This window comes from Octopus bimaculoides, chromosome 13 (genome assembly GCF_001194135.2).
Source record: "Octopus bimaculoides isolate UCB-OBI-ISO-001 chromosome 13, ASM119413v2, whole genome shotgun sequence".
Taxonomy (NCBI): domain Eukaryota; kingdom Metazoa; phylum Mollusca; class Cephalopoda; order Octopoda; family Octopodidae; genus Octopus; species Octopus bimaculoides.
The window spans coordinates 63,070,486-63,080,868 of record NC_068993.1 but is presented as its reverse complement, the minus strand read 5'-3'; the positions used below and the strand labels follow the sequence as shown (position 1 = coordinate 63,080,868).

The 10,383-nt window shown below is 37.5% G+C and overlaps 1 protein-coding gene across 2 annotated transcripts in view; it reads right to left on the bottom strand.

Annotated features, from left to right (window-relative positions):
- LOC106884276 (cytoplasmic FMR1-interacting protein) overlaps positions 1-10,383 on the bottom strand; it is a 49,494-nt gene that overhangs the window by 34,047 nt on the left and 5,064 nt on the right. The gene's annotated exons all lie outside the window — the stretch shown is intronic.

Below are 10,383 nucleotides of genomic sequence, written 5' to 3'. Positions count from 1 at the left end.
TCTTTTATAAATTCTACATTGATATATACGATACAGTAATGTTTTTTTCTTCCCCAACTGACACCACCACCACTCCACACCACAATTCCAACAACCTGTTACCATTCTATGATATTCTAAAATTAAACAAGCATGTGATGATGGTGCTTTCATATATAATTTCTTTCAGAATGAATTGTATAGAACAAAAATATTTTTTTAAAAATGATAGCTATTCAAATCTTTGAAGAGGAGGGGAAAAAAATTCTTTCTTTTATTGTTTTCTAATTTTCATGAACACCTAAAGCTAGAAACTGTTAAGTGTCTGTTGGTGTTGGGGAAGTTGTATTGAAGATTACACTCCGGGCGAGAATAACCCAACTGTTGAGTTTGTTTTTCAACTGTTCCAAGTGCACCTAGAACTTTTGGCTGAGAGCTCTAATTAAAACCAAGGTGTTGACTAATAAAATGATTAACAACTTAAATAGTGGTCTTCCTTTTACCTTCTTTAATTATCTCTCTCTCTCTCCTTTCCTCAAGACACAGAATTAAGTTAACTAATCAAAGTTAATTTAATAAATGACTGCTTAAAACATGTTGTACATGTAATTTACAGATGTAACTGAAGCCAATATACAAAGAATTACAACACATCCAGTCTCAAAGCACTTCACTATATAAAAGAGATGAGGATCTACAAATGCACGTTTGCTTATTGTTTCCCTGTGATATCAACAGCAAATACAGCAAATCGTATTTGCATAGTTAGGGAAACTCAACAGATACCAAAACTGAACATCAAGATATTTTGCAATATTAGTGAATTACAAACTTGAGTAGATTTATTAAAATTTCTATGAATAAGCAAGAAATCCCAGAAGGGTACAGCAGAAAATATTCTGATTTGTTTGAGTTCAATTTAAAAATCTAATTAGAACATGATTCCAAAAAGAAGAGGCCAAAAAAGACATCAAAACCATTATAAAGGTTTTCTTGAATGACAGGCTAAAAGCTAGATTTTAAGACAAAACTACAAAACCCTCAAATATCAACACCCTGGCAATGCATCCCAGCATTGCCCTGGTGTCATGACCTACAATCACATTGTATTATTTGTTCCTTTCTTATATATATAGACATTACCATCATAATAAGCATTGATGTTCTCCAAGAATGTCTTAAAATGGTTCTCAACAATTCATTCGGTTAAACAATGTCCACTCTACATGTTTGTGGATGGGTGACTGCTTGGGAAATCTAGGGGTTGCAAACAAACCTTAGTAATTACTGGATGTATCCTGGTTTTAGAATAGGTACACCACATCCCTACATGCTGTTAAGAGGTGACTCAGTGGGTTGGCAACAAGAAAAGCATTCAGTTGTACCACTGCGTAGTACCTTGCACAAGTATCTTCTACTATAGCCCCGGGCTGACCAAGGCCTTGTGAATGAATTTGGTAAACTGAAACAAGCCCATCATGTGTGTGTGTGTGTTTGTCTCCCACCAACGCTTGACAACTGGTGTTGGTTTGTTTACATCCCCGTAACTTAGCAGTTCAGCAAAAGAGACCAACAGAATAAACACTAGGCTTTAAAATTAAGTACTGAAGTAAATTAGTTTGACTAAGATTCTTCAAGGTGGCACCCTAGTGAGGCTGCAGTCTGATGGCTGAAACTAGTAAAAGACAATCTTTGTGAGTAAAGTAGGACATGGAATACTTGGAATATTTAGAAAGTATGTCAAGATTCAGTTCTGAAATTTTGTAGAAAGTTAGTTATTCCACAAAATAGCATAGACACAGTGTGTCTGTGACAAGAGAGTTTGAGTTCAGCCAGACCAGCACGAGATGGTATATCCACCTACGTACTCCCAGCAAATGGCATCACTAGGAGGGGTGTGTCTTTGCCATTAATTTTAAACAGGACTCTTTCCTCTTACACTCTACATCCATCTTTTCTCTCTTTCTTGGATTTATTTCGTTAGATATGAGTAAGTGGCCTTGTTCTGAACTGGCGACTCATGAACAGAGCATGCTATTTCTCCCACAACGAGGAGCAAGAGTGTTACGGTACTTCCCTCACTCAGTTTACAAAAATATACAAGAGATTTACTACTATTTTCTCTGATGACACAGGGTACTCGAATGGAGTCAGAGTAAATGCTAGGTTAGGGTTATTACACAGGCATTCGTCTCATATTTGCTGATATCTGTGACATTTATTATTACTGCCTGCAAAACTTGTATCTTTGACTTGTATATTCCTCTGACATCTTGTTCTCTTTCTGGCAAATATTGTTGAAATACCCTTTGCTCTTAATCACTGCAGGACATGTATGACCAGCATTATTACATTAATTACCTCAGTTAACGAGAAGCAGGAGGGGGGGGGATGTACTCATAAGCTTCTTTCCACCACTTCTAAGAACTTACATTCTCCAAACAAACCCACAATGAACTACCGTTATATTATGATCAGTCTTAGAAGCTTTGTGGAGAACCATGATTATTCAGCCAGACAAACCAAAAGCAAAAGTAGGCAGCAGACCATCTGGGGACAGTCAACAGAGACACTGAAAATACCCAGTAACGTAGGACACATGTGAGACTATGATGAATCAGGGAGAACAGAGAAGTTGCTTTAGAAAGGACCAGGTTTAGGAAAGTTAAGTCACACACAACTAATTAGAAAGAAAATTAGCTCAGATGTGATATAGTTATGAGCTGTGCAAGGACGAAATGCAACTATTTTGTGGAAAGTATTTCAAAAACACTGAACTTAGAGTAAAAATATGGACTGAATTTAGGGAGTGACAATCTCTGCTGATAATAACAGGATTTTCTCCCTGAATGAAGATTAGATTATATAATGCATGTGTTTGTTGCATAGTAGTTTAATATGGGCCCTGAATGTGGATGATGTTTGAAGAGCAGAAAGAAATCAAGCAAGCACACTCCCACATCTTGTTTTTCTAGGTGACGAGAGTTGAACCGGGAGCTTAGAGGGAGGAATTTAATACACTTAGTCTACTGTTCTAATATTTCTGACACCGAACACTCCCCTAAGGACACCAGCCATGACATGGCATAGGTGTTGTTGTGCATGTATTGTTGTAAGAATGGCAGTGGGGTAGAAGGGAGAGGAAAGTAAAAACTTATTTTCTTTTAATCAGGAAAACAAATATTTCATTTTGTTGTATGTCACACTTGAAATGTAATACTATGTGACAGAAAAGACATGGAGAGAATGGGAGATAAGAAACATGAAAATGTCAGTTGAGATTTATCTGAAAGATAGAATTGAATATGATTTAGTCCCTTTCGATATAATAAGATGAGACATACTTAAAATTTGATATGCTGTGATGTATTACTGTAATATGAGTGGCAAACCATGTTGAGTAAACATTTCATAAAATTCGTACAAACTGAGAGCAAAGCCATACTTCAATCTCGGCTCAAGTATGTCCCATGCACATGGGCAACACTTTGACAAGGTCACAGCAAGTTCAGATACACTGCTTTGTGCCTGGGATTCATTTTAATAAAAAACAAATATGAATTTATAACTTTTATAAACCCTGTCATCTGTTTCATACTTTTTAAGATATAACACAATACAATCAGGCATTAAAGTGAAGTGGCAATCCCACCAATGCCGGTGCCACAATAAAACACATCCAGTACGTCATGTAAAGTGATAAGCAATGAAGCTGAGATACCAGAGGGTCAAGTGGACCCTTCAGTGCTGTCAAGGACATGATACCCTCTCTAGTGCTGGTGCAACAATGAAATGTACCCAGTATACTCTACAAAGAGTGTGGTGTTAGGAAGGCCATCCAGTGGGAGAAACCAAACTCAAAATGAAATTTACGAGAGAGAAACATGGTCCTTCAACTTGTCAGGGGGAGGACAGTAACTTTGAACAAGATGAACTTGTCCAATCTATATCAGCCTGGACAAATAATGATGGTGATGATAATGATGAATGTGGATTTCCCACAGGTCTCAAAGATGAACATTCAGTTGCTCAACCAACTCAATTCCAACTCATGAAATTAAGATACGAGTGGCCAAGTATTCTACAGGAATATGGACTCTTAACACAATTCTCAGGTCAGCTCAACATGACTTAATGTGACAAGCCTAGACTCTTGAAGTAAGACAGAGGGAAAAGGAGAAAAGGGAGGAAAGAGGGAAGGAAAGAGAGCGAAAGGAGGCGAGAGAGGGAGGAGAGGAGAGAGAGGGGGTGGTACAGAATCCGGTACAGAATTACCACTTTACTTATTGGTGAAAGTCAAAGTAGACCGTGACATGATTTGAACTCGAGTGTCAGAAAGCAAGAAACACATACAGCAAAGCATTCTATCTGGTGTTCCAATCTCTCTGTCAATTTGTTACCATTTTTCTATTATTTATGACAATTTTGAAAACTGGAGCCTATATAGAAAAGTTAATTAACACTTTTGTAACTCTATTTCTTCTGACAGGAATAGACTTTCATTTTAGCAAAAACAAATTCATTTCTGGTTTTGTCATCAGAGGATGGGCAGAGTTTGTGACCTTTGCAGGATGGAAGAGGAAGAAACCATTTGCTACATCTTATTGCTAACTATTCCAATCCGTGTAAATGACTCATAAATAACTTTAACCCTTTCAATACCAGCCTGGCTGAAACCTGCTCTGGCTCTGTAGTACTCAATTACTGCTTAATCCCCAACACCTTAATTTTTTTCTTTCTTTGTTCCCTTATAATTAAATTGTGAGTCAATGTTTATGTAAATAACAAAAGATTCATATATAAAAGACAATACAAGAATTTTATCATCTGGAATTTACCAATATCATGTAGTAACATTTTTTTAAATGAATTTTATTTAATACTTTTGTTATCACCACACCTAAAACCCCTTTTTTTTTATTGTATAAAACCGCCCTTTTTTCAAAGCCTTGAAGTGTACATGTTAAAATTTCCACTTTCTAACAATTCTACATAAGAATCTTTTATTGTTTTTTGTTTCAAATGCAAAACTAAAATTTGTATAAAATCTATCTTTACTCAATTCCTTCAAATTCATGATTTACTTCAAGAAAACAGGAAAACACAAAAAAACAGTATTTCATAAAAAGTTAGGGATCTGAAAAGGTTAAAAGGAGGAACACTTTAGCTTGGATGATTGAGGGTTAGGGTCACTAACATAGGATGAAGAGCAGTATCAGGCAGCTCGGTAATTATAAGGATTGAATGGCAAGAAGATTTGTCAAAGAGCAAATGACATGCTGAAATAGAAGAGAAACCGAAGAGTGGCGTCATTAAGTGGGGGAAAGTATGCACTTATGACATCTTGAGTGGGTTCTTCAAAATACTGTTATTATACAAAATATTTCCATAAATTGATGCACGTAGATGTGTGTGTGTGTGCATGTATGTATAAATGTGTATATATAGATATATCTGTTGTCTTACAAACACAACAAGCCTACTATAAAATAGCAATAGTACAACATACCGGCATCAACAACTCTTGCAGAAGACTATGAATGTTGACAACCATGAATTTGGCAATTTTACACCTCCAAATGGAGAAATAATAAAAAAAAAAAAAGAAAAACAAAGATCCTAATTGCATAATTATAAGTTACAAATTTTCCATGCTGATAGGGTCTGATGAGCCACAGGGCAGCACTGTGCCCCATATCAGCATTAGCATGATTCCTATGGCTGAATGCCCTTCCGACAACTTTTCAGTGTGTACTGGGTGTATATGAATTCAGTAATTAATAATAAACTCACAATCCCTTCTAATTTGTTGCTTAGCCTCAGGTTAGTCCTGTCTGAGCAAACTTACACAGTCTTCAAAGGTCTACATCATCTATTGTGTTCTTTTATGTAAGACAAAATAGGAGAGATTTAAAAGCAATTTGACTGCTATTTCTAGCAAGTCAATTGCTTAAGAAGACATTCCCCACCCACCACCTCTAATTATGATTACATGTTTAAATCCTCAAACAGAGACTGTGCTGTAGTATTTCATACAGGGTAACCTATACCACTTGCTTCACAACTGGTGGTGGATGAAGTTATGCTGAGCATCTAACCATGATAAAGATCTCTTAAAAGGAGAAACATACTCAGCCTGGTAAAAGAAGAAAAAAAGAAAACAACAAAATGAAAAAAAAAAGGATAGTGTTGCTTCTATTATTTTCAAATTGTCATCAACTGTAAACGTTCTGTGATGACCTAATTCTGCTCTCATTACCGGCTGCCACTGAATTTATTACTTTGTTCTCATCAATTCTCACCACATGAATTATAACCCCAACCCTCCACTCTCTCACCCTCTTCACATGCACATACAAGATGATGATCATGATATATATCCCCCCACCCCCACCACAAGAACCATGATTTGTATTAGTAAATGTAGCTCAACGGAACTCCTATAAAACCAAGCAAATCCATGCATCCACACACACACACACACACACACAGCCAAACTAAGTAAATTGTACTCTAAACAATCTCTGTTGCTCTTTATTGCACATCCCACACTGATCATCATCGTTTAATGTCTGTTTTCCATGCTGGCATGGGTTGGACGGTTCGACCAGGGTCTGGGAAGCCAGGAGGCTGCACCAGGCTCCAGTCTGATCTGGCAATGTTTCTACAGCTGGATGCCCTTCCTAACACCAACCACGATCGGTTGGTGCTTTTTACGTGCCACTGGCACGGAAGCCAGTCAAAGCGGCGCTGGCATCGGCCATGTTCAGATGGTACTTTTTATGTGCCACTGGCACGGGGATCACAACTACAATTTCCATTTGATGTTGATGTGACATTCTATACAAAAGACAATCAAAAGGATCCTCAATTAAGTTATCAAACATGACTGGTAATTATTTAATTAGCCCTGCCAGAGGATAGAAAATAGCATGATAACTGATAGGATTTGAACTCGAAACATGAAGGCTTTTAACTAAATACTGTAAACATTTTGATCAGTGCTCCCAATTCTATGTAGAAAAAATTTCTTAGTACATTAGTATCAGGTCAGTTGACCTCAGTGAAATTTGAACTGTGAACGTAAGGATGGACGAAGTACAGCTAAGCATTTCGTCAGGTGTGCTAATCATCTTCTGCCAGCTTGCTACCTTAATAATCGTTGTAGAAGGTTATATATTTCAAGGAAATAGTGTCTGCGGTGAATTTTTATGAAGTCAGTGCTGGAGTTGTATTTTGTTTCTTTTTTGTCTACTTCAAAGGGATAAAGACACAGTTAATATCAGCAGTGAGATTAAACAATATACCATTACGTATTTAGCCGAGTGCTTTCCAGCCTCTGTCACAGACACAAGGATGGGCGTAGGTTAGAGAAAGAGACCTCACTCACACTCATAATCAAATGGAAAACACACTGGTTCAATCTAACTGACATCATAAAAAAAAGAACAATTCTCGGAATTTGTGTAGGAAACTAAGAATTGTTCATTTAACAGATACAAGTTGTCAAGTGTAATAGTGTTGTATGTGTGAGTGTGTTTGTGTAGACACAGAGGGAAAGAGAGAGAATGAAGGAGAAGAGGGGGAGAGGTACAAAATATACATTGCATGTATTGTATTTGAGAGTATCATGACATTGACAGAATACTTTTAACCATAGAAAATAATTGAAAGAAACAATAGCATAATTAAGTGAACGGGTTGACTCCAATTATGTTAGCAGCCTGGTGAATACAGCTGGAAGAGAACTTCTACTCCAGGTAATCAGGGAAACCCTAGATCAGGCTTCCTTAACTGGCCCTAGGTAATGGTTTTCTGCTATCATGTATTTGTATATCATGTACACTGTCGCTCTTCATTCATTTCAATTCCAGTCATGTTCTTTCCTACTCAACCTCCTCACCAACAACCGACATGTGGCTGTTATGTTGCCTTGAATGACAAAAAGACCCTTTAGACTTGCCAGGGAAAAGACATTGTTACTGCTGGTGCCATAAAACGCACCCATACACTCTGTAAAATAGTTATCATTTGCAATGGCATCTAGCCTTAGAAACCCAACCAAAAATGGTCACCATTTTATCTGGAAAGGTACAGAGTCCAAATCAGAACTGACTCAGACTATAATGACCCATCCAATCCATGTCAGCAGAGAAAAGTGGATGTAAAATGATGACAATGATGATTATTAAGACAATGATGTCTTAGAGACAGGAGAAGGGTATGAGATCAAGCAACAAACTGAAACTGTACAACTAGTGATATTCTTTTATTCTTTTACTTGTTTCAGTCATTTGACTGTAGCCATGCTGGAGCACCACCTTTAGTCGAACAAATCGACCCCAGGACTTATTCTTTGTAAGCCCAGTACTTATTCTATTGGACACTTTTGCCGAACTGCTAAGTTACAGGGACGTAAACACACCAACATCAGTTGTCAAGCGATGGTAGGGGGCAAACACAGACACACATGACAGGCTTCTTTCTGTTTCCATCTACCAAATCCACTCACAAGGCATTGATTGGCCCAAGGCTATAGTAGGTGCCATGCAGTGGGACTGAGCCTGGGATCATATGATTGGGAAGCAAGCTTCTTACCACACAGCCACGCCTGCGCCTATGTCTGCAAAGTTGAACAAATTATTTTGCCCTACTGACATATAGACTTTGTTTACCATTCTTTTTCTAGAGTTCATAAAATAAGTACAGGTTAGACCTCTTAAACCTGGCCATTTCTTGATTATGGAAGAATGTCAGAAAACAGAAATTCACCCTGAAGGAGAGCCCCTACTTAAACATTAATCTGGTTTCACATTTATATATCAATGTCTTCTCAAAGCTAAAACATCATCATCATACATTTAAGCATCGATAAGGACTTTCACGTGTATGTTTATTAAGATCATCATTTGACATCCTGAAGGGCTAAACCCCAGCTAATTATCAGCAATGAGTAGGGCTGCATCGTTGAAACACTTACTTGGCTGGATTACACAAAGTTTAGGGGTTTGGTGATGTTGATGGCAAATCAACAAAAGAATGGCATCAGATTTAAAATGTCCAACCTTTTAAATGAAGAATCAGGTATGTTCTGACACAGCGGATAAGAGTGTTACTACTTTTTAGAAATAAAGGTTCCAGCCTGGTACTCTGGACATATCCAAGAACTAGACTTCTGATGATGATGATGATTGGTGATCAAACTGATTGAAACATTGAGCAGATGTAAACATTAAAAAAAACTATTTCATTAAAAGGGGTCTTGCACAAGGACACAACAAGCTATCAGGAACTGAACTCACGACTTTCTGGTTGTAAGCCGAATACCCTAACCACTTAAGCCACGTGCCTTCACTTTTAACAAGGGCTGTGGAGTCGGAGTCGAAGCTTTTTGTTTTGACTCCACAGTCCTGCTTTTAACTCCACCGTCTCTTTTAAAAATGTCTTGTATTTAGAAGTATGAGAGTCATTGGACAGCATTTGTGCTGGCTCTTTACGTTGCAAGTTCAAATATGATTGGGATTGACTTTGCCTTTCAACCTTTTGAGGTCGGCAAAAAGAAAAGAGTGCCAGTCAAATATTGGTGTCGATGTAATCAACCAGCCCACCCAACTCTCTTCAAAACTGCTGGCCTTGTGCTTAAATTAGAAACAACTATTAATATAATTACTGTGGTTATTAGTTGCATAGATAGATAGATGTGTCAATAGTGAAAAAAAAAATGTAGAAAAAATGTTAAAATAAAAGAAACAAAAAACTAAGCAAGATACAACGGATGTCTGTTTCCTCAAGTAACAAAAATAAAATGAAAATTACATTTAGTGAACAAGTGTTGGTTGCTGTATTTTGGAGTAATGGTAACAGATATGGGTGGGTGTGGTTTGTGTGCTTTTGATAGGAAATTAATGCTAGTCTCTTGTGTGTGTATGTGTGGGTGTAAGTATGTGTGTACACACACACACATCTAGTGACTTGACACTCTTACATATGCAGACAACACCCATCACAAACCACATATACACTCCTAACATGTCTGTTAATAAGCTATACACATAAACAGAACTATGAAACTGAGAACCACCAGAGCTGCTCTAGCTACACACACACACACACACACAGCATAGGTATATTCATATTCAGTGTCTTCTATTTGATATTGCTGAATATTTCACACTAGTATTAGTAGTAGTTGTAGTAGTAGTAAAGGTGATGAAGACGATGGTTAACAATCAATGTCTTAAGAAGCAAAGCTTACAGTCCGATGTTCCAAAGAAAAGGTGGGGTGGGGGATGGGAATGGCAGTGGCGTCATATATGCCTCTCCTACTGACATTCAGTAAGGGAAATGGAGGAAGTTATTACGACAATGACGAGTAGCGAAACAGGTCCGTTATCTCGGCTTGCC